The following is a 19,507-nucleotide window of genomic DNA, read 5'->3' as shown; positions in this document are numbered from 1 at the left end:
CCACCCCAGCTCCTCTTTCTGTGTCTCTTGCTCACAGTATCGTGTGCTCCCTCTTGGGATTCACTTTTGTGGTGTCTCTCTCTGGTCTGTCACATTGGCAATTCTCCTTGTTCCGACCACAGTTACCTTCCCTGTGGAAGGAGTGGCAGATAATTATTATTACCTCTCTGGGTTGGGAGGGGAGGGTAGCAAGAAGCTTAGTTGACCCATTACCTTAATTTAAACAAAGGGCTTAAACTGTACTGGTAGTTTTAGAGACCGCTGTGATGATTTAAAGACACATTTGGATGGTTATGTTCTTATTGGCTGCAGACCCAGGAGTACAAGGGGGTCTTATGAGAAGACACTAGAAAAACTCTCATATTTGGTTTCGTGAAAAAATTCTGTGGCAAATCTCCATGAAAGTAACTTGATTCCTGAAATTGTCTTCCCATATGTGTCTTTAGAAATTCTGAGTTACACATTCTACATTAGGGGAGGAATTCTCCAGGCAACATGTGGATTAACAGAGGTAAAAGAGAAAATCATTTTTGGTGGTGGAACGATACTCCCTGTTACCTTTAATTTGTGTAGAAGAAGCCCAGCCAAGTCCATTTATTGTTATCAAGGACAATAAGTAATTTCACTTCCGAAACACTTTCACATTCTCTTTCCGCAATTGTAATACAATTTTTAAAAAGAGCTTGTCCAAAAGTACATTCAGTATGTTTCCCCAGACAACGTACATTCTATAGTTTCAACTTATTTGTTTCTAGTTTTACTAGGAGGCAGAGGGGAAAAATCCAAATGGTTTGAATTGCATAACAAAACCTACAGGCTGAGAACTCTTTGAGTCACAATTCCAAAAGCAGCCCTCCAAATATATATGTCATGTTTCCATTATCCAAACAATTTTTGAGTGGTTTAGTGTATCCTAACTACAGAAGCCTTGTTTGTAAAGAATGATAGTGATGGCAAAGAATTCTGCCAAAAACATTCTGTAGCACAGGTATGAGGCTTGCCTGGAACATAGAACTCAAGAAACCCAGTAGTCATTGGTGAAGTTTGGAACATTTAATCCCAATATAAAATTTTCAAGGATACATGGAATCCCTTGCCATATTCTCTTCCTATGACAGTGGAGAGAAATGTACTACTCACTCCTACTTTTCCTTGACGACTGCAGTAACAAGACAGATACTGAAGAGCAGAAAGGCTTTGGCAGTTTTAAGACATGGCTGCAAATTCTTTGACACTCCCATTGAGAGATGGGAGCTCAGCCCTTCCCCTTGAATTTGAAAAGCTTGTGACAGTTTTGACCAAGAGAGTATGGCAGAAGGAATGTTATGTGATTTAGAAGTCTGGATCATAAAAGGCCATGCGAGGAAGCCTTCTTTGCTGGAACATTCTTCTTGGAGCCGTGAGTCACCATGTAAGAATCAGACTGCCTTGAGTCTGTCATGCTGGGAAAGTTGGAGTAGGCATTCCAGTTGACTGAGTCCAGGCTCCCAGCCTATGCAGCCCTGCTAAGGACACCTGAATGAAGCTGACTTGGACCCTCCAGACCAGCCCACATTTTCTAGCCGAATACCATCAAGCAAACAGAAATTTCCCTAGACAAGTTCTGCCTGAAATCCTGAACCACAAAATCATGAGATGATATTTTGACCACCAAAATTTTGAGAAGTTTGTTTTATAGCAATAGATAACTAAATTATCTAGTCACTGGTCAGCACACCTATATTTAGTAGAATAGTAGAATATCTACTATAGTAGTATAGTAGAATATCTCAGGCAAAAATCTGAACCACAATGTCACGCAGTGCCGCAGGGCTGGCGCATCATTTCAGTGATTCCTGAGAACTGTGTGTTCTTCCTTCACTATGGCATCTCTTCATGTTGGTTATAAAATTTTCAAAGTAGAATATTAAAAACAATTAAGTCCATTGGCTTTCAGATTGTGTTTTCTGGAGCCTTAGTGTTCCAATAAAGGTGACTCAAGGATAGAATTGCCAAGAAAGGGAGGTTCTGGCTCTATTTCAAACGAAATTTACTCTGCTTTTAGTAGCTGTATAAAACACACTCATATTCCACTTAAGAGATCTTTAAAAAATGTTTCATTGCTAAAACTGTCAAACAAAAAAGTTTTCAGAGTAGTGATCTCATCTGAAATTCTCACTATACAATTAAAAAGCCAAGTCTTGGGGCGCCTGGGTGGCTCAGTCGGTTAAGTGACCGACTTCAGCTCAGGTCATGATCTCGCAGATCGTGGGTTCGAGCCCCACATCGGGCTCTGTGCTGACAGCACAGAGCCTGGAGCTTGCTTTGGATTCTGTGTCTCCCTCTCTCTCTGCCCCTACCCCACTCGCACTCTGTCTCTCTCTCCCTCAAAAACTAAACATTAAAAAAAAAAAAGCCAAGTCTTGTGATTACACTTACCGTGGTGAACACTGAGTAATGTATGGAATTGTTGAATCAATACGTTGTATGCTTGAAACTAATATAACATTGTACGTTAGTTATACTTCAATAAAATAATAAAAAGCCATATCCTGAGAAACAAATATTTTATTCAGTATTATATCTAGTTATGGGCTAGTCAAATTCTTATTCCTATCATAGTGATTTTACCATGATTATACAATTAGCCTGTGTCATGAATATTAGCAAGACCAAAGATTAAGATGAGTTCATTTATCCAATTAATATTTAACTGAACACTTGTCAGGTACCAGCTCCCATACCAGGTGGAGATGAGGTGTTGAACGCGATGGGTATGGTCATTGCTCAGAATGGGGTTACCACTTGACAGGATAGAATTATCAACCAGTAATCCATGAGCTTCTTTTCTGTAAATGGCTTTGGTTTCTGTCACCATCTTACTCATAACAAGAGACAGCAATAGGGAAATGTTAAAAGTTGTAGCATTTAGTATCTTGCTGAGGAAAAATGCCGAGTTGTGAGAGAAAGAAAAGGAAGGATGCAGGGAACTATAATAATCCAGAAAGAGTAATAATTGGGTCCCAATTAAGCAGAGAGGGCCATGTGTATAAGAGTACAAGGCAGTCTGAAATTTTTAAATCATTATAAAATTACCAAAATGAATTTTCAAGAAGTGTTACCCACTTCATTGAGTTGTTTATTCAATTTTGTTTGAGAATATGTCCTTAATTGTTCCAAGAATTTTTTTTAAGTACTACATGATTCAGGTAGCATTTACATAGCCTGCTCTATAAAGATTAAACTAAACTTAAGTAGGAATGTGAGACGGCTTTGAAAAAGGAATAGGCCACTTGAGAGGTATGTGAACGTCGGTAATTTCTGAGCCGCTCCAGGTACAGAGATAACATATCAAAATATCTCGTTAATTGAGTGATAAAAATTCAATCTCTTTAGGCAAACCCATTATAGAACTTATGAACCAAGTAACTCTTAATGACTAAGTTAACACCATGGACTCTTCATTTTTAAAGGTGCAAAAGAGATATTTTAAACTTTGTATTTTAATTTTAATTTTAATTTAAATAGGCAAGGGCTCTGGTTGAACTTTTGAGAAAATCTAGTTGTAGGAACAGTCTTTCCAACACATTTTCTTCTTTAAAGACTCCAATTTTGGCAAAATCACCTTCACTTCATCCACAAATCTTTTACTTTGCGTAACCCACAACTTAAACTGAAAGTATTTTCCCTTTATAATAGAAAAAGTTCATTTTTCTGGCATCATCAACATCATAGTGTGTTACTGCAAACTAAAATTCCAGAGAGTGATTTTTTTTTTTAGTTTATATAAATTATTGGTTTTCATATTTATAAAATAGAAACAAAAATATCTCACGCAAATGTATTTTTTCTTTTTAAAAATTGCTATTTTATTTGTTTTTATTGGTGTATAATTGGCATATAACAGTACATTAGTTTCAGGTGTACAACATAATGATTTGACATTTGTATACGTTAAGAAATGATCATTACAAGAAGTCTAATTAACATCTATCTACCGTATGTAGTTACAAAAATTTTGTCTTTTTTTTCTTTATGATGAAGACTTTTAAGATCTACTTTCTTAGCAACTTTCAACTCTGCAATACAGTCTTATTAAATATAGTCACTATGCAGTACATTACATGACCATGAACTCATTTATTTTATAGCTGAAAGTTTGTACCCTTTCACCACCATCACCCATTTTGCTCCTCCCCTCCCTCATCCTGGCAACCACCAATCTGTTTTCTGTAGCTATCATCTTGTTTTTTTTTTTAATTTGTTTGTTTTGTTTATTAGAATCCACCTATAAGCAAGGTAATACAGTATCTGCTTTTCTTTGTCTGACTTATTTCACTTAGCATAATGCCCTCAAATTCTATCCATATTGTCGCAAATGGCAACATTTCATTATTTTTTATGGCTGAATAGTATTACAATACATTCCTCTGTGTATAAACATCACATCTTCTTTATTCATTCATTCATCCATATATGGACACTTAGGTTGTTTTCATATCTTAGGTATTATAAATAATGCTTCAGTGAACAGAGGCGTGCGTATATCTTTTCGAATTAGTATTTTCTTTTTCTTTAAATAAATATCCCAAAGTGGAATTGCTGGATATGGTAGTTCTATTTTTAATTTTTTAAGGAACCTCCACACTGTTTTCCATAGTGGCTACACCAGTTTGCAATCCCAGCCAGCAATACACGATGGTTCCCTTTTCTCCATACCCTTACTGACACTTGCTGTCTCTTGTCTTTTTGATAACAGCCATTTTAACAGGTGTGAGGTGATAACTCACTGTGGTTTTGATTTGCATTTCCCTGATGATTAAGGATGTTGAGCATCTCTTCATGTACCTGTTAACCACTCGTATGTCTTCTTTGGAAAAATGTCTACTCAGATCTTCTGCCCATTTTTAATTGAATTTCTTAGTTTTCTGCTAGGAGTAGTATAAATTCTTTCTATGTTTTGAATATTAACGCTTTATCATATATATGATTTGCAAATATCTTCTTCTATTCAGTAGATGGAATTTCAATTTCATTGATGATATCCTTTGCTATGAAGAAACCTTTGAGTTTAATGTAGTTCTGCTTGTTTAATTTTGCTTTTTCTGCATTTTCTTTTGCAGTCGGATCCAAAAAATCGTCACTAAGACTCATGTCAAGGACCTTATGCCTGTGTTTTCTTCTAGGAGTTTTATGGCTTCAGGTCTTACATTCAAGTCTTCCAGTTTTGAGTTCATTTTTGTGCATGGTGTAAGGCAATAGTCTAGTTTCATTCTTTTGCATGTGCTGTTCATCTTTTCCAACACCATTTATTGAAGAAGCTGTCCTTTCCCCATTACACATTCTTGATTTCCTCATTGTAAATTAATTGACCATATGTGCATGGGCTTCTCACACAAATTTATGCTGGTGATTATTTAATAATTGATGATCCACATGGCACAACAAAAATTAAGCCTCAGTATCACATTGCAAACATTTATTCTCACTGTTTATGATAATGTAAATGATGACCAATATCAAGCCGGGTCTCTAGTAACGCATGAGTAAAACTTTGAAAAGGCCTTTAAAATAAATCTTGTATGTGAGCTTTTTACCTCCATTTGTTTAAAAAAAATCCCTAAAAATAAAAAAAATAAACGTCAAACACATACACAAACACACACATAGTTACATATATTTACCTATCTCCCTGAATCAGAGGGAGATTCTTGACTACAGCCTTTTTTCTTGAAGCTTTATGTATCATGCTGTTAATACAGAAGCCCATCCCAAAGACAGTACTCAATAAAAGTTTGTTGACAGAATAGATAATAAATAGTACTTTCCAGCATCTCACTTACATTGATTAATTTTGTTTTGTTTTTCACAGCAACATTATGACAAAAGAAGGTCAACACAAAAAATGAGGCTTAGAATGTTTGTCACTTTTACAGTCATAGTATTATTATGTGGTGGAACCAGAAGTAGACTTTCCCGACAGAATCCTATCTCCTTTCCATCTCTGGATACTAGTTTCTCTTGTAGAAGGAAGAAATAAAAACTTTCCGCTTTTTAATTATTTTTTATTTTTTATTTTTTTTTTAATTTTTATTTATTTTTGAGACAGAGAGAGACAGAGCATGAATGGGGGAGGGTCAGAGAGAGGGGGAGACACAGAATCCGAAACAGGCTCCAGGCTCTGAGCTGTCAGCACAGAGCCCGATGTGGGGCTCGAACTCACGAACTGTGAGATCATGACCTGAGCCGAAGTCGGACGCTTAACCGACTGAGCCACCCAGGCGCCCCTCAGGTTTTTAATTGTTATTGTTGTTATACCAGAAAAATGAATGTGTTAGTTCATTCATTCGTTCTCTAGCACTGTGCTTTTCTCATTTGTTTCACCGCACTTACACAATTTGTAATTCTCTATATGAGTGTGTATTTGCTTGTTTATTGCCTGTCTCTCCTACTAAACTAAGTTCCACGAGAGCAGGAAGAGGGTGGTTTTCATTACCCAGAGCCCAGCCCAATGCCTTTTGCATAGCAGGCATACAAAGCACACATAGGCATTCCAAAGACACTTGCTGACTGTTCAAAGTTACAGAATTGTTTCCATTCTGTCTTGAATCCCTAACTACAACGGCGTTAGGAAGCACGTTTCGGGTAGGCGGCAGGTGGCACTGAGAAAATGACGGCACAGCCAGCACGAGAACCAAGCACTTACGATCCCATCTTTGCGAACGGGTCACACTCTCAGAGCTGAGTAACTGACATTTATTCTCAAATATTAGCTTTTGGTCTCATTCAGATGTCGATTCCAATAGAATCTGACATTTTTGCCTGAGATTTATTTCCTACATAGGAAAAAAAGTTCAGAACCCTTATAACTTGGTAAGTACCTCCTGTAAATGTTGTAAGCTTTTTTAATTTTGAAAGTAAAACACACACTTGATACACAATTCAAAACAAATAATATATTAAAAATAACTCTTCCACAAAACCTGGTGCCATTTCCAGAGAATACTTCCTGTGTAGTTCCTTAGGTTTGATTAATTTACTCCTGTAAAGCATGTGCGGACATGCTTGTAAGTGTGTATGTGTGTGATTTTACAGTTTATCCACATCAGGACACTTTTTAGGGTGAAAGAAGGTGCTATTAATAATTATGTAGGGGCAGCAAGCATAAACCAAGATTGTCCTTAGCAAACCTTGACATGTGGTCACCCAACCTTGACGTGTTATCCAAACCTTGGTAGTGCGCAGCAAGGTCACGGCTGGTTCAGGGCCTGGTTTGCTGAGCTGTCCAGCTCTTCTGCCCCTTTGCTTTAGAGCTTAGCCTGTGATGAAGATTTCACTGGTCCATAGGGAAGAAAGAAGAATTAAAATCCAGTTCTTAGATTTTCTTTATAAGGCTAAAGTGATTGAATTTAAAAATTTATATCCTATTCTGAGATGATGCTCTTCCCACTCTTTTTTGGTACTTAAATGTCATTTTTTGGTACTTTTTTTTTTGGTACATTTTGGTACTTAAATGTCATTTCAAGTGTGTAACGGTTGTCTCTTTCTTTCTTTCTTTCTTTCTTTCTTTCTTTCTTTCTCTCCTTTATTCTTTCTTTTTTTCAATGTCAATTCCAGCTTGGAATTCAATTGCAAGAAACAATAACCCATTAAAATAGGTCTAACAAAAGTTTGGAGGTAGGTAGTCATGAGCTACTATAAAGGATCAGTGGTGTCACCAAAGACCCAGGCCCCTTCTATATCTCTGCTCCACCATCCTTACCAGGAAACCTCCTCATTCATGGTAGTAAGGCAGCCGCTGTATTTCCAGGCATCCCATTCAAATTCCAGGCAGAAAAAATAAAGGGAAGGGCTTTCTGCTCATAATGCTTAGCTTATTAAAAATTTGGCAATAGATGCCTAGTAGTTGTTCCTTAACACCCTTTAGATGAGTCACTGACCATCAACACAGCTAGAGAAGGGACATCAGGGGACATCAAGACAGCTAGAGAGCTGTGTAAAAGCAAGTCCCAGATCATGTGATGTCTCTGCTCAAACCTCCAGTGGACTCCCCATTGTGCTCAGGGTAGAAGTCAAAGTCTACCTGACCCTATGCTGTCTGACTTTCACCGCTATATTCCCTCTCTGGTCTTTTCCCTCACCCATTCTGTTCCAAGTGCCCTGGCCTTTTTGCTGTTCTTTGACATCCAGCATGTCTCCTCAGGGCTGCCACGCTTGCAGTGTCTCTGCCTCAGATGCCAGTACGACTCGCTCCCCTTTCACCGAGGCTACCATCCTCCACCTCAACCTATCACGTCTTATCTCATCTTGCTCAATTTTTCTCCCTAGCCCACCATTTCACGTACTGTATTTGCTTATGTATTTAGTAGCTGTGTCTCCTCCCACTAGAATAGAAGTTCCTTGAGGGTAGGAGCTTTGTTTTGTTCACTGCTGTATGCCTAATGCTTAGGACTGTGCCTGGTTCATAGTAGGTGTTCGACGACACATTGAATCAATGGGTGAATGAATGACCACATGGTCTAGAGTCTCATTATTCACCCTTAGGCCTGAAGGTGAGGCCTACCTTTCCTAACAGCAAGAGATCTCCCTCTCTAACTGAACAGGTGTGACTTAAGCAGGGAAGAAAATACTGCTGAGAAAGAAGGTAACAGCAATGTCTGCTGCAAGGCTCTTACTTAGGGAACTGAAACATTGAAAACCATCTTTGGTTCCACCCAATTAAAAAAAAAAAACAAAATTATAGTATCTAGAAACTTTCCTGGGCACTGACACTATTGCCTCGCTGGCTCATCTTTGCGCTGCCCTATCTACAGTGCTGGTGACCTTGGTCCTTCCCCTTCGGAGTTGGATGACACTTCTGGGACCCTTCTTAACTGTTGGCCTTCTCTGCCTTGAACCCTGACAGTCTCCAGTTCCCAGGGCTGCCCTGTGAGTAGCTCCTTCTCTGCACTCCAATCTGTTGAAATTGGGACCCAAACAAACAAACCACTCTTCTTTTTGTCTTAAACATAAATTCCTAAGAAGCAAACCAACGATAAACCCTAAAAACTATATTAGTTAAAACTGAAACAAAATCTATTAGATACATTGAAACGAAATATATTAGAAGGCACAGGCAATAAAACATTTAGTAGTGAAATAATTTCAAAATTATTAAACTTGAATTTCTGAAAGATACACTCTTATGCTCTTTGTTACTGATCCAAATCAAGATTTTAGTCCTTGGTCATTGATTGACATTGGAAATGTAATTAGATTCAAAATAACATGTTCCAAATTGTTGTTTTAACCCTCACAAATTGTTTTCTGGCTCTAAACTTTACCCCTCAGCCTCCACTCCTCCCCCCTTCCCCCCCCCCCCCCCCCAGGCTGTACTAACTTGTGTGAACAAATCACCTCTATTATCAGTCTAAAATTGTTTTTTAGTAAAATGATGATCAAATGTCAGGAAATTGGTGGCATTCTGCTTAATACCGTCTTGAAAAATTTGGAGAGAGGATGTATCTACGATGTGGACAACAGCCAGTGGGGTTGTGGGTGGGAGATAAGTAAAAGGAGGGCAGATTTCCCCCCATCCCTAGAGTGCACAGAACATCTGTTCCTTTATGTTAAATGGAAAATCAGGCTCACCACAGCATGATAAACCAACTTCTGAGGTATAATTGGGTATTTAATATTCAAAAGAAATAGTGTGCTCTATAAAAACAATTTTCTCTTGGCAAGTAGGACTTTACTTTTGAAATTTCATGTAAGATGAAATGAGCCTTTATCACCATTTCAACACTGGATTTCAAAACAAACCTAAAAGTGTTTTGTACTCATTTGGTCTTAAGATGATAAACAGATTGATGGCCCCATTGAGGAGAAACAATGTGTATCTTCTCATAGAATAAGGTGATGGCACCATTCAGTTGAATGTCTCCAACCCCTTGCTTTGTTCCCTGGGTGCACATGTGTATGTATGGGCACTTGTGGGGGATGTACATTCCGTTTGGTTAAATATCTACATATTCGAACAATGGCAAAGAACTGATTGGAGCAAAATTTATGCACTGACCAGTCTTAACAGAACTTCCCTTAATGGTGTGGAATTCAGAGGATGGGAGATCCCTTTTGTTCAGAGTGGGAAATTATGGTGAGTTCTTTTATCCCAATATATATTAAATTGTAGTGTTTTTTCTCTGTCTTGGGTGCTCCGCAAGCTGAATATCCAGTTAGCTCCATACAACCTAAGAACACTGTGTCTTAATTTTTTTTAAGTTTATTTATTTATTTATTTATTTTGAGAGAGAGACAGAGAGAGAGAGAGAGAGAGAGAGAGAGAGAGAGAGAGAGAATTCCAAGCAGGTTCTGCACTCATGAAACTGTGAGATCATGACCTGAGCTGAAATCAAGAGTTGGATGCTTAACTGACTGAGCCACCCAGGTTCCCTGAGAATACTGTTTTCTAAAATAATTACTTGGGTTCATATACAAAAGGTTGAAGCTTTCCAATAAAAGCAAATATGAAGACATGGTTTAGGTAAGCTAGGTGTGCCCTCCCATAGTTTTCTATGTCAAACTCACAGAGAAAAGCCCATTATTCCTCCAAATGAGTTTTCTGATTACTTAAACAAATAGAGCATTCTGTTACTCTCATTACTCGTCATAAAGAATTTTTTCAAGTTAATGTACCACAAGATGAATATGTATGACATTGTTGTTTTCTTACAGATTTGCTGTCAAACTTTGAAATAAACAGGTCTATAGTCACAAGATAGATCTATACGGTTTCAACTATTTTCAAGGCTCATTTCTAGTCCTTCTATTCTAATGTCAGAATAACAGAAGCATAATAAGTGCTTCCTTTCTTGAATATAACTTCATGAATCTAGTGAGAAATATAGGACACTAAAAATGCTAAGCCTCACGTCTGGAATCTTCCGATATTTGTTAACAGATACTAGCTTCTCTCTCATGTTCAGAAGTTGGCTTTCACAGATAGAATTTTCTATTGCTGTTGATGTGGTTTAGAGAAGTGAGATGGAGAGGGAAAAGAGTTGAGGATCTTCTTCATTTCTGTAGGAGAAGATGCTTTCTAAGATGAAGTTCAAGATGTATATAAATGTAGGTCCATTTCAAGTTAATATGGACATTAGGACACATTTTAGGATTATGTAAGTTTAAAAGGGGAAGATTTATTTTGATAAAGTCAAAAGTCAAGGAGAATAAGTATGTATTTATTAAACAAAAGACCAGAAGATATTAAGAAATAAAGTGGTGCCTTTTTTTTTTTTTTTAAGAATAGGTGTCAAGTTCAGGATGATCAGTAATCTGACTCCGATTTTCTTACACTCTTATCATAGGACCTGTCCCACGAAAAATTTTCTTTTCTCAATTTTACCCTCCCTAGGTAATTTCTGTTCCCTTACTTTCTCCTTTTCATTTTCAGAACTGTACTATACTGTTCAGTGGGGTGCAATGGGGGTTTAGTAATTCAGATTTTCACAGTAATTACATGTGAAAAATGTGTGTGAATGGGTCTTTGAAGCCTCAAAGGAGGCCGAGAGAACTCCAACCTAAAAAGAAATAAGTATTGGGGCACCTGGGTGGCCCAGTTGATTGAGCCTCTGACTCTTGATTTTGCCTCAGGTCATGATCCCGGGGTTGTGGGATCGAGCCCTATGTCAGAGCCTGCTTGAGATTATCTGTCTCCCTCTGCCCTTCTCCCTAGCTTGTGCATGCACACACACTCTCTGTCTCTCTGTCTCTCTGTCTCTCTCTCTCTCTGTCTCTCTCTCTCTCTATATATATATAAGAAAAAAGAAAAAAGAAAAAAAAAAGAAATGAATAGCGACAAAACAAAACAACTCAGGAAATGAACACCAAATGAACACCAAATACAAGAAAAAAGAAAAAAAAAAAAAGAAAAAAGAGATGAATAGTAACAAAACAAAACAACTCAGGAAAGCACCAAATAAGCTTTTACCTTTAAAAAGAGCTTTGTTGGTGAACTCATTGAAAGAAAAAAGTTAAATGTATCCCTAGAATGTGGGTTGTTAACTATAAGGCAATTAATTTTAGGGGAACATTTTCCAAACATGATGACTTTGGTTATCTGTTACTCAGTATTAAACTAAAGCCTTTTTCTGCCAGTAATTAGAAAACTGAGTCAGTTGTCAATTTCATGATGGATCAAAATTAAAAACTGTTTTTAGGCTTTTTTCACATCCACAGAGATATTTGTAACAAGACAGAATAATCATATTTTATGTCTGTAAAGAATCATGGGAAAGTCCTCCCCTATCCTCTCTTTCCCTGCTTCTCAACGCACTTTCTGCTTATTTACTGATGAGAAAACATAGAGGCCAGAAAACTTGTGGAAGGCCACCAGCAGAGTTGGAAATAGCCTGGAATCAACCACAGGCAGCACAGAAGTTCAGGAAGTTCCTGATTTTGCTCAGGAAGTTCTCACCATCTCAACTTTCTAAAACTCGGCTGCCATCTTACGAACTCTTAGAAAGTCTTACGGAAACCTTCACCTCACCCTTCCTCTGACATTCCTGGGCAAAACCATGACACACCGTACACGGCATCCATCTGCTATTTTGTAATCACTGATTTCCCTCTATCTCCTTCATTAGACTGTGAGGACAGATATTGTGTGTCTGACTTTCTGTACGGTCATATATTAGGATATATTAGGAGCTTAATGATCTATGTATTTAAAAGATTCAATCAGTAGAATTATAGTCTCCTTATTTCTTTTTTTATAAATTTTTTTTTTCAACGTTTATTTATTTTTGGGACAGACAGAGACAGAGCATGAACGGGGGAGGGGCAGAGAGAGAGGGAGACACAGAATCGGAAACAGGCTCCAGGCTCTGAGCCATCAGCCCAGAGCCCGACACGGGCTCGAACTCCCGGACTGCGAGATCGTGACCTGGCCGAAGTCGGACGCTTAACCGACTGCACCACCCAGGCGCCCCTAGTCTCCTTATTTCTAAGGCTACCTTTTTCTCTATACATTCTATACTTAGGCAATGTAAACATTTATTTTTATTATTGCACCAAACATTTGGATTTTTTGTTGCTTATCTGTTTTGTCTACATAGCATCCATTTCCATTTTTCAGTTAGCAATATTGGGAAATAGCTCATTCTATGTGTGGTTGGGTAGGATGGACCTCAGCTCCAGGAGTCTCAGGAGACCTGATCACTATGTTTTATGTCTTTGGCCAGAGAAATTGTTCCATGGAAGAGTACAGAACTCAAGCCATATGGATCTCACTAAATCCTAGGATGCTTTGGGAACTCTTTTGGAGGAAATTCTCCTTAAGCTAAAACTGATTATCAGTTTTAACCACCTGGGGCCACTACCTGGAGCCTGACAATGAAGCCAACAGTGAGGAAAAAACAGTTGTGAGAAAAACAGATAAAGATTTGATAATATCCTTTAAGCTTTTGAACCTAACCATACCAGAAATCAGTAATAGCAGTTACAATGACTTTAGCTGCAAATAACAAAACATTCCATTAGATGTGAGCATTTCATTTCATATAACAAAACATTTATGGGTAGATTGTTCCAGCACTGATTTGGTAGACCAAATTAGAGCTTTGGCCCCACACTTTATCTAACCACTACAGCACCACATCTCACACAACCATGACTAAAGACAGGAAAGAAAATTCTTTTATGAGGGTTCCCAGTTGACTTCTTCTTATATCTCATTGGCCAGGATTAGGTCATAGGCCAAACTCTAGCTACAAGGAAAGCTTGCAGATCTGTTTTTTCTCACTTCCACAGAGACAGGCCTTTCTGGAAAGGAAAAAAGTGGTATGGGGTGGGGGATGGGGGAAGAGAGCCACTACTAGTTGGGTCCACCATATTGATTTTCCATGGGATTTTCAAGTATCTGAGGAAAAATAGTTTATTTATTTAAGTTACTTTGAATCAGTTTCTGTCCTTTGCAACCAATCATGTTTCATTTCAATATATCATTTTAAAACTTTATTTTTTTGCTATAAATTTTAAAATATTTAAGAGAAATTTCTTATAAATTAGTACAATATTACCAAAGAAATAAAAAATTATAAAGGTTATTTCTTTTTAGAATATGGGTTTGCCATCCATGTTTTCAGACAGATGACCCAAACATTCATGTGTATTAAGTAGACCACTCATGCACTCACTGAGAAGATAGCTGAGTCATTATCTCACAAGTAGAGCTTTGGTAAAATTTCAACATAAAATCAGTTAGTATTTCATGGGGTTCTTCATCTTTATCTTGTTTTCAATCTCTGAGATAAAAATATTTTCAGAGGTTAAGATTACCGTGTTCTTTTATCTACCACACATTCTGTAAATGTCTGTCATTCCATTGTTCACTGCTTACAATTTTTTTTATAGAAAAAGACCAGAGAGCATAAAACCATAAAAGCTTAACTCAGACGACTGGCAGAATTGGACCTCAAAAATTTTCTTCTCTTCACACATGCAAACAAACAAACAAACAAACAAACAAAACAAAAAACAAAAAACAACCAAAAGCAAAACGAGGCTACTTCCAGTGAAAATTTTATTTCTTTAGTGCATTTTTTGGTGATTAACTTTTAAAGACTTGAATCATAGTAAATTAGATGTTCTTTTCAATTTTTTTTCTAAGTGATGTTGCTTTATTTTTTTCAAAAGCCAGGACCAGATGGGTTGTTTACTTTCAAATTCAATTATAGCTATACATAGGGGAAACAAAATTGTTACTGCCTTTTGTATTAATTTTCTCAAAAAATTTTGGACAATTTAGGAAATACTAAATTTCCTCAGTTTTCATAATGGGTCTGGAAAATAGATATCATGTCAGCAGGGCAGCTGGACTAATTTGGAATGACTATTGTAAGTAAAAACGAATGGGGTGTTAGGGTGGCTCCATCAGTTAAGCGTCTGACTTTAGTTCAGGTCATGATCTCATGATTCTTGAGTTGGAACCCCAGGCTCTGTGATGATGGTGTGGAGCCTGCTTGGGATTCTCTCTCTCCCTCTTTCTCTGCCCCTCCCCAGCTCTCTCTCTCTCTTTCTCTCAAAAAGCAAATAAACTTAAAAAAATTAGCTTTGTACCCCAACTACAATTGTAGTGAGATATCAAACTCTTCTGAATATAACTATAGGTTAGTGAATAAAACTATAATCTGACGAGGGAACCAAAATGAATGCTAATCCTAACTGTAGTTTAGAACTCTCTCTAAAGTCATTCTGATTTTTTTTAACCTATGGTATATTTCAACTTATGTGTTAGAAATAATTACTATTTATTTAGTGCAAACCATTAGTACCTAAAAGATGAAGATGATAAAAATAGACACACTGAGAAAAGTTGGGGATAAAAATCAAACTTGAATGTGACCTTGCCTCTAGAGTTTCTCAACCTGGGCACTATTGACAGGTGAGCCAGATAATCCTTGTTGGGGGAAAGGGGCTGTTCCATGTGCTGGAGGATGTTTAGCAGCATCCCTGGCCTCTTCCCCTTAGATGCCAGTAGTACCCCCATTCACTATGACAGCCAAAAATGTCTCCAGACATTGACAAATGTCCTCTGGGGTCAAAACCGCCTGGATGGAGAACTGCTACTCTAGATCCTACTACCAATTTGCAAAAATCTCAGAGGGCAGAGGGACAGGACATGAAGTCAGCAAAGCCTACAGTATGGGAAATTATAAAGATCAAATGACCTGGATTTTTCTACAAATAAATAGTAAGAAAGAGAAAAAAAAGGATTAGAAGAGACTTAAGAGGCATATCAACCAAATGCTATGTATGGATCATATTTTGACCCTGATTCATACAAAAAAGTATAAAAATGTTAGGCAATGGTAATAGAACTATGAACACACTGGCTGGATATTTGATGACAGTAAGGAATTGTTTAAATTATGGGACTGCAGTTATGTTCCTGGAAAGAGATCTTGTCTTCTAGAGAGCCTCCTGAAATACTTTCAGAAGAAGTGAGATGTATATTGATATTTGCTTCCAGTGAATCAGGGCTGGGGCTGGAAGGAGGGGAGCAACTTAAATAAAGCAAGATTGACTATGATTTGATAGTGTTGGACCCAAGTGATGGGTTCATGAGAATTCATGAAATTACTCCTCTCTCTTAGGATTATGTTTAATATGTGTCATAACAAAGAATTTAAAAGCATAAGGGTGCCTGGGTGGCTCAGTCAATTAAGCAACAGACCTCAGCTCAGGTCATGATCTCACAGTTTGTGGGTTTGAGCCCCACGGCAGGCTCTGTGCTGACAGCTCAGAGCCTGGAGCCTGCTTGGGATTCTGTGTCTCCCTCTCTCTCTGCCCCTCCCCCATTCACACTCTGTTTCTCTCTCCTTCAAAAGTGAATAAACATTAAAAAAATTATAAATAAACCAAAACATTCATGACTAAATTAATATATATATGTATATGTATATATATATATAGACATCTTTTTAAATTTTTTTTTCAACGTTTATTTATTTTTGGGACAGAGAGAGAGACAGAGCATGAACGGGGGAGGGGCAGAGAGAGAGGGAGACACAGAATCGGAAACAGGCTCCAGGCTCTGAGCCATCAGCCCAGAGCCTGACGCGGGGCTCGAACTCCCGGACCGCGAGATCGTGACCTGGCTGAAGTCGGACGCTTAACCGACTGCGCCACCCAGGCGCCCCTATAGACATCTTTTTAAAACAGTTTTAGCCTCATACACTATCCTTGTACTAGCAGCTGAATTTTTTTACTCAGTGATTTAAGTTATTAATTACTAAGTGAATTGCCGAGAGAAAAACACAGTGCATTTGCTTTAATCTAAATTTTTGGCTCAATTGATCAGCTTAAGTATCGCTAAGTCACTCTCTTATCTTAAATAGAGCAAAATCTGACACAAGGCCCAGTAGGGTAGTTTTCAGGTGGTGCCCTTCCTCAGTCCTGGGTTTCTACAGAAGTACTTCCAGAAAGACTTGATTCAAATTTCACTGTTTAAACATTTCCAAGTTTGTTTGTTTGTTTGTTTATTTATTTATTTATAATTTCTTTTTAATATATATATTTTTTATTTAGTTTTGAGAGAAGAGAGAGAGAGTGTGAGCAGGGAAGGGGCAGACAGAGAAGGGGACAGAGGATATGAAGCAGGCTGTGTGCTGACAGCAGAACCCTAATGCGGGGCTCAAACCCATGAACCGTGAGATCATGACCTGAGCCAAAGTCAGATGCTTAACCGACTGAGTCATCCAGGTGCCTCTCCAATTACTTTTAAAAACTGTCATTAAAAAAATCTCAGTAGGTTGGGGCGCCTGGGTGGCGCAGTCGGTTAAGCGTCCGACTTCAGCCAGGTCACGATCTCGCGGTCCGTGGGTTCGAGCCCCGCATCAGGCTCTGGGCTGATGGCTCAGAGCCTGGAGCCTGTTTCCGATTCTGTGTCTCCCTCTCTCTCTGCCCCTCCCCCGTTTATGCTCTGTCTCTCTCTGTCCCCCCCCAAAAAAAAAAAAATCTCAGTAGGGAGATCTATCTATCTGTTAACATGTGGGCACGTTAATTCAATTTTTCTAAGGCCAAGAGCAAAGTTACTTCTGCCATCACTGTTTTATTGAATGAAGAACACCCTGAGAGTACAAGGTGAGTGGTTGAAAAGTAGTATAATTTCCATTTCTGGTTTGTGTGATTCCAAGTTTTTTCAGCGTTTTGTAACCTGCCTCCAAAATGTGAATGTTTAAAATACTTTATGACTGCAACTTGCAATCATAATACCCAATATTAACATTTTGTTTATTGTTATTTTTAATCAGTGTACTATTATAGAAATGTTTGTATATATAATAAAACAATTTTATGCTAATCAAGTCCTGAGTTGTTTCTATGTTTGAAAAAATGGTTGTGCTACAGCAAGAAGTTTGAATATCAATGTCCATGTGGAAAGAAAGTCAGGGCACCTGATGAAGCCTTGGGCATCAGCTTTGAACATTCCAGGTACACCTGAGGCAGGACCACATCTTGAGAAATGAAGCCTTATACGTTAGAAAATTCATTCCATCTAGAATCCCTGTTGGGTCAAGAATCCTATCTCGTTTATTCACAACCATATGCCCAGACTATTACTAAGGTTGTGGCATATGAAAGCTTTAGTTCCTGCCTGAATCTCTATTAGTTCTCACCAAGACACTGAACTCAAAATTTTAAATATATCAGTCAGGATACCTGGAGGGAAGAGAATTCAACTCAGAAGATTCAAAAGTTTCTGATGAAGGACTTCTGCCCTGAGATGTTAGCTGAGTGAAGGGAAACAAGGCATGATGAGGTACCTAGGGTCCAGGAACCAGGGAGGCCATTGATGCTTCTGTGCCTAAAATGGTAAAGAGAGGAAGTGATACATACCCCTGAAACACAATGGCAGCTGGAGCCGTGAAGTAGAGGCAAAGCCTGGGAAGACATACAGCCACTACTCAAAGCAGGAGGGAATGAGGAAGAAACACAGACCCCTCCCTCTCTTCCCCCATCCTTCAACCACTGCCAGTGCCTCCCACTGGCTGAACCAACCAGAAACCAGTAGCAAAGGAGCCTGGAGATGCGGGTCGCAGGGGTCAGGCTCCACAGCACAACCCAGGGCAAACGCAGTGTGAATGGATGATGGCCATGGACGAACAGAGAATTATCAGAAACCATCTCCCTCCCCACAAAACTGGCAAAATGAATATTTAAAATCCTCAGGCTGATGATGTCATGTATTAAATAACAAAAGAATGAAATCAAGTAAATTCTTCCATGTAGGGTGACACTTGGGTGACCAGTGGGGATTAATGGCGGTCCTTGTTTCAGCTTCTAAAGATTTCGTTTATGTCGACAGGGTCTACGTATTTCTAATATGTTCAAAAATTTCTTTTTGTGGTGATCTGTCAATTGAGCGTTGTTCTCTCCCGGGTGTGACAATCTTGTATGGTGTGACTGCCTCTGCGAGGGGTTCCTGGAGCCAGCAACTTCTACCCTCAGTGACATCTGCTGATGCGGCGCCTGCCTTGCTTTCTCCTTAATTGGAGGTCCACTAGCTGCTGAGATGTGCCTTCACTGCAAGGTCCTTTCAGGTTCAGGTCTCTCTGCAATGTCAGTGCCCCTCTCAAAATGTTCAGGGATCTGCCTGCTGCTCCCAAGCTATGCCAGGCTCTGGGAGGGCTGTCAAAAACCTTTTCCCCTGGGTGTGGGAACACTTCTCTGTTCCAACAAAGAGGCAAGGGAAACTTTGGAGCCTTTTTCCAGGGCATCTACCTACCTAGACACCTCACAAATCTTCCTCCTCTGAGGCCTCACTGCTTCTCCAGTCTCTATCTAGGAGTGAGGCCACATCCTCTTTATCTTGGACCCCCATCCTGTCTTGGGTGTCTCTTTTCCAGGGACACAGTTTCTAAGCTCTCTTAACTTCTCATACTTTTCTTTCTTTCTTTCTTTCTTCCTCCCTTCCTTTCTTCCTCCCTTTCTTTTTTTTTTTTCTTTCTTTCTTTCTTTCTTTCTTTCTTTCTTTCTTTCTTTCTTT

This window comes from Herpailurus yagouaroundi, unplaced genomic scaffold, assembly GCF_014898765.1.
Source record: "Herpailurus yagouaroundi ecotype Mexico unplaced genomic scaffold, PumYag 163, whole genome shotgun sequence".
Classification (NCBI taxonomy): Eukaryota; Metazoa; Chordata; class Mammalia; order Carnivora; family Felidae; genus Herpailurus; species Herpailurus yagouaroundi.
The sequence above is the reverse complement of the archived record's forward strand: the minus strand, read 5'-3'. Positions refer to the sequence as shown.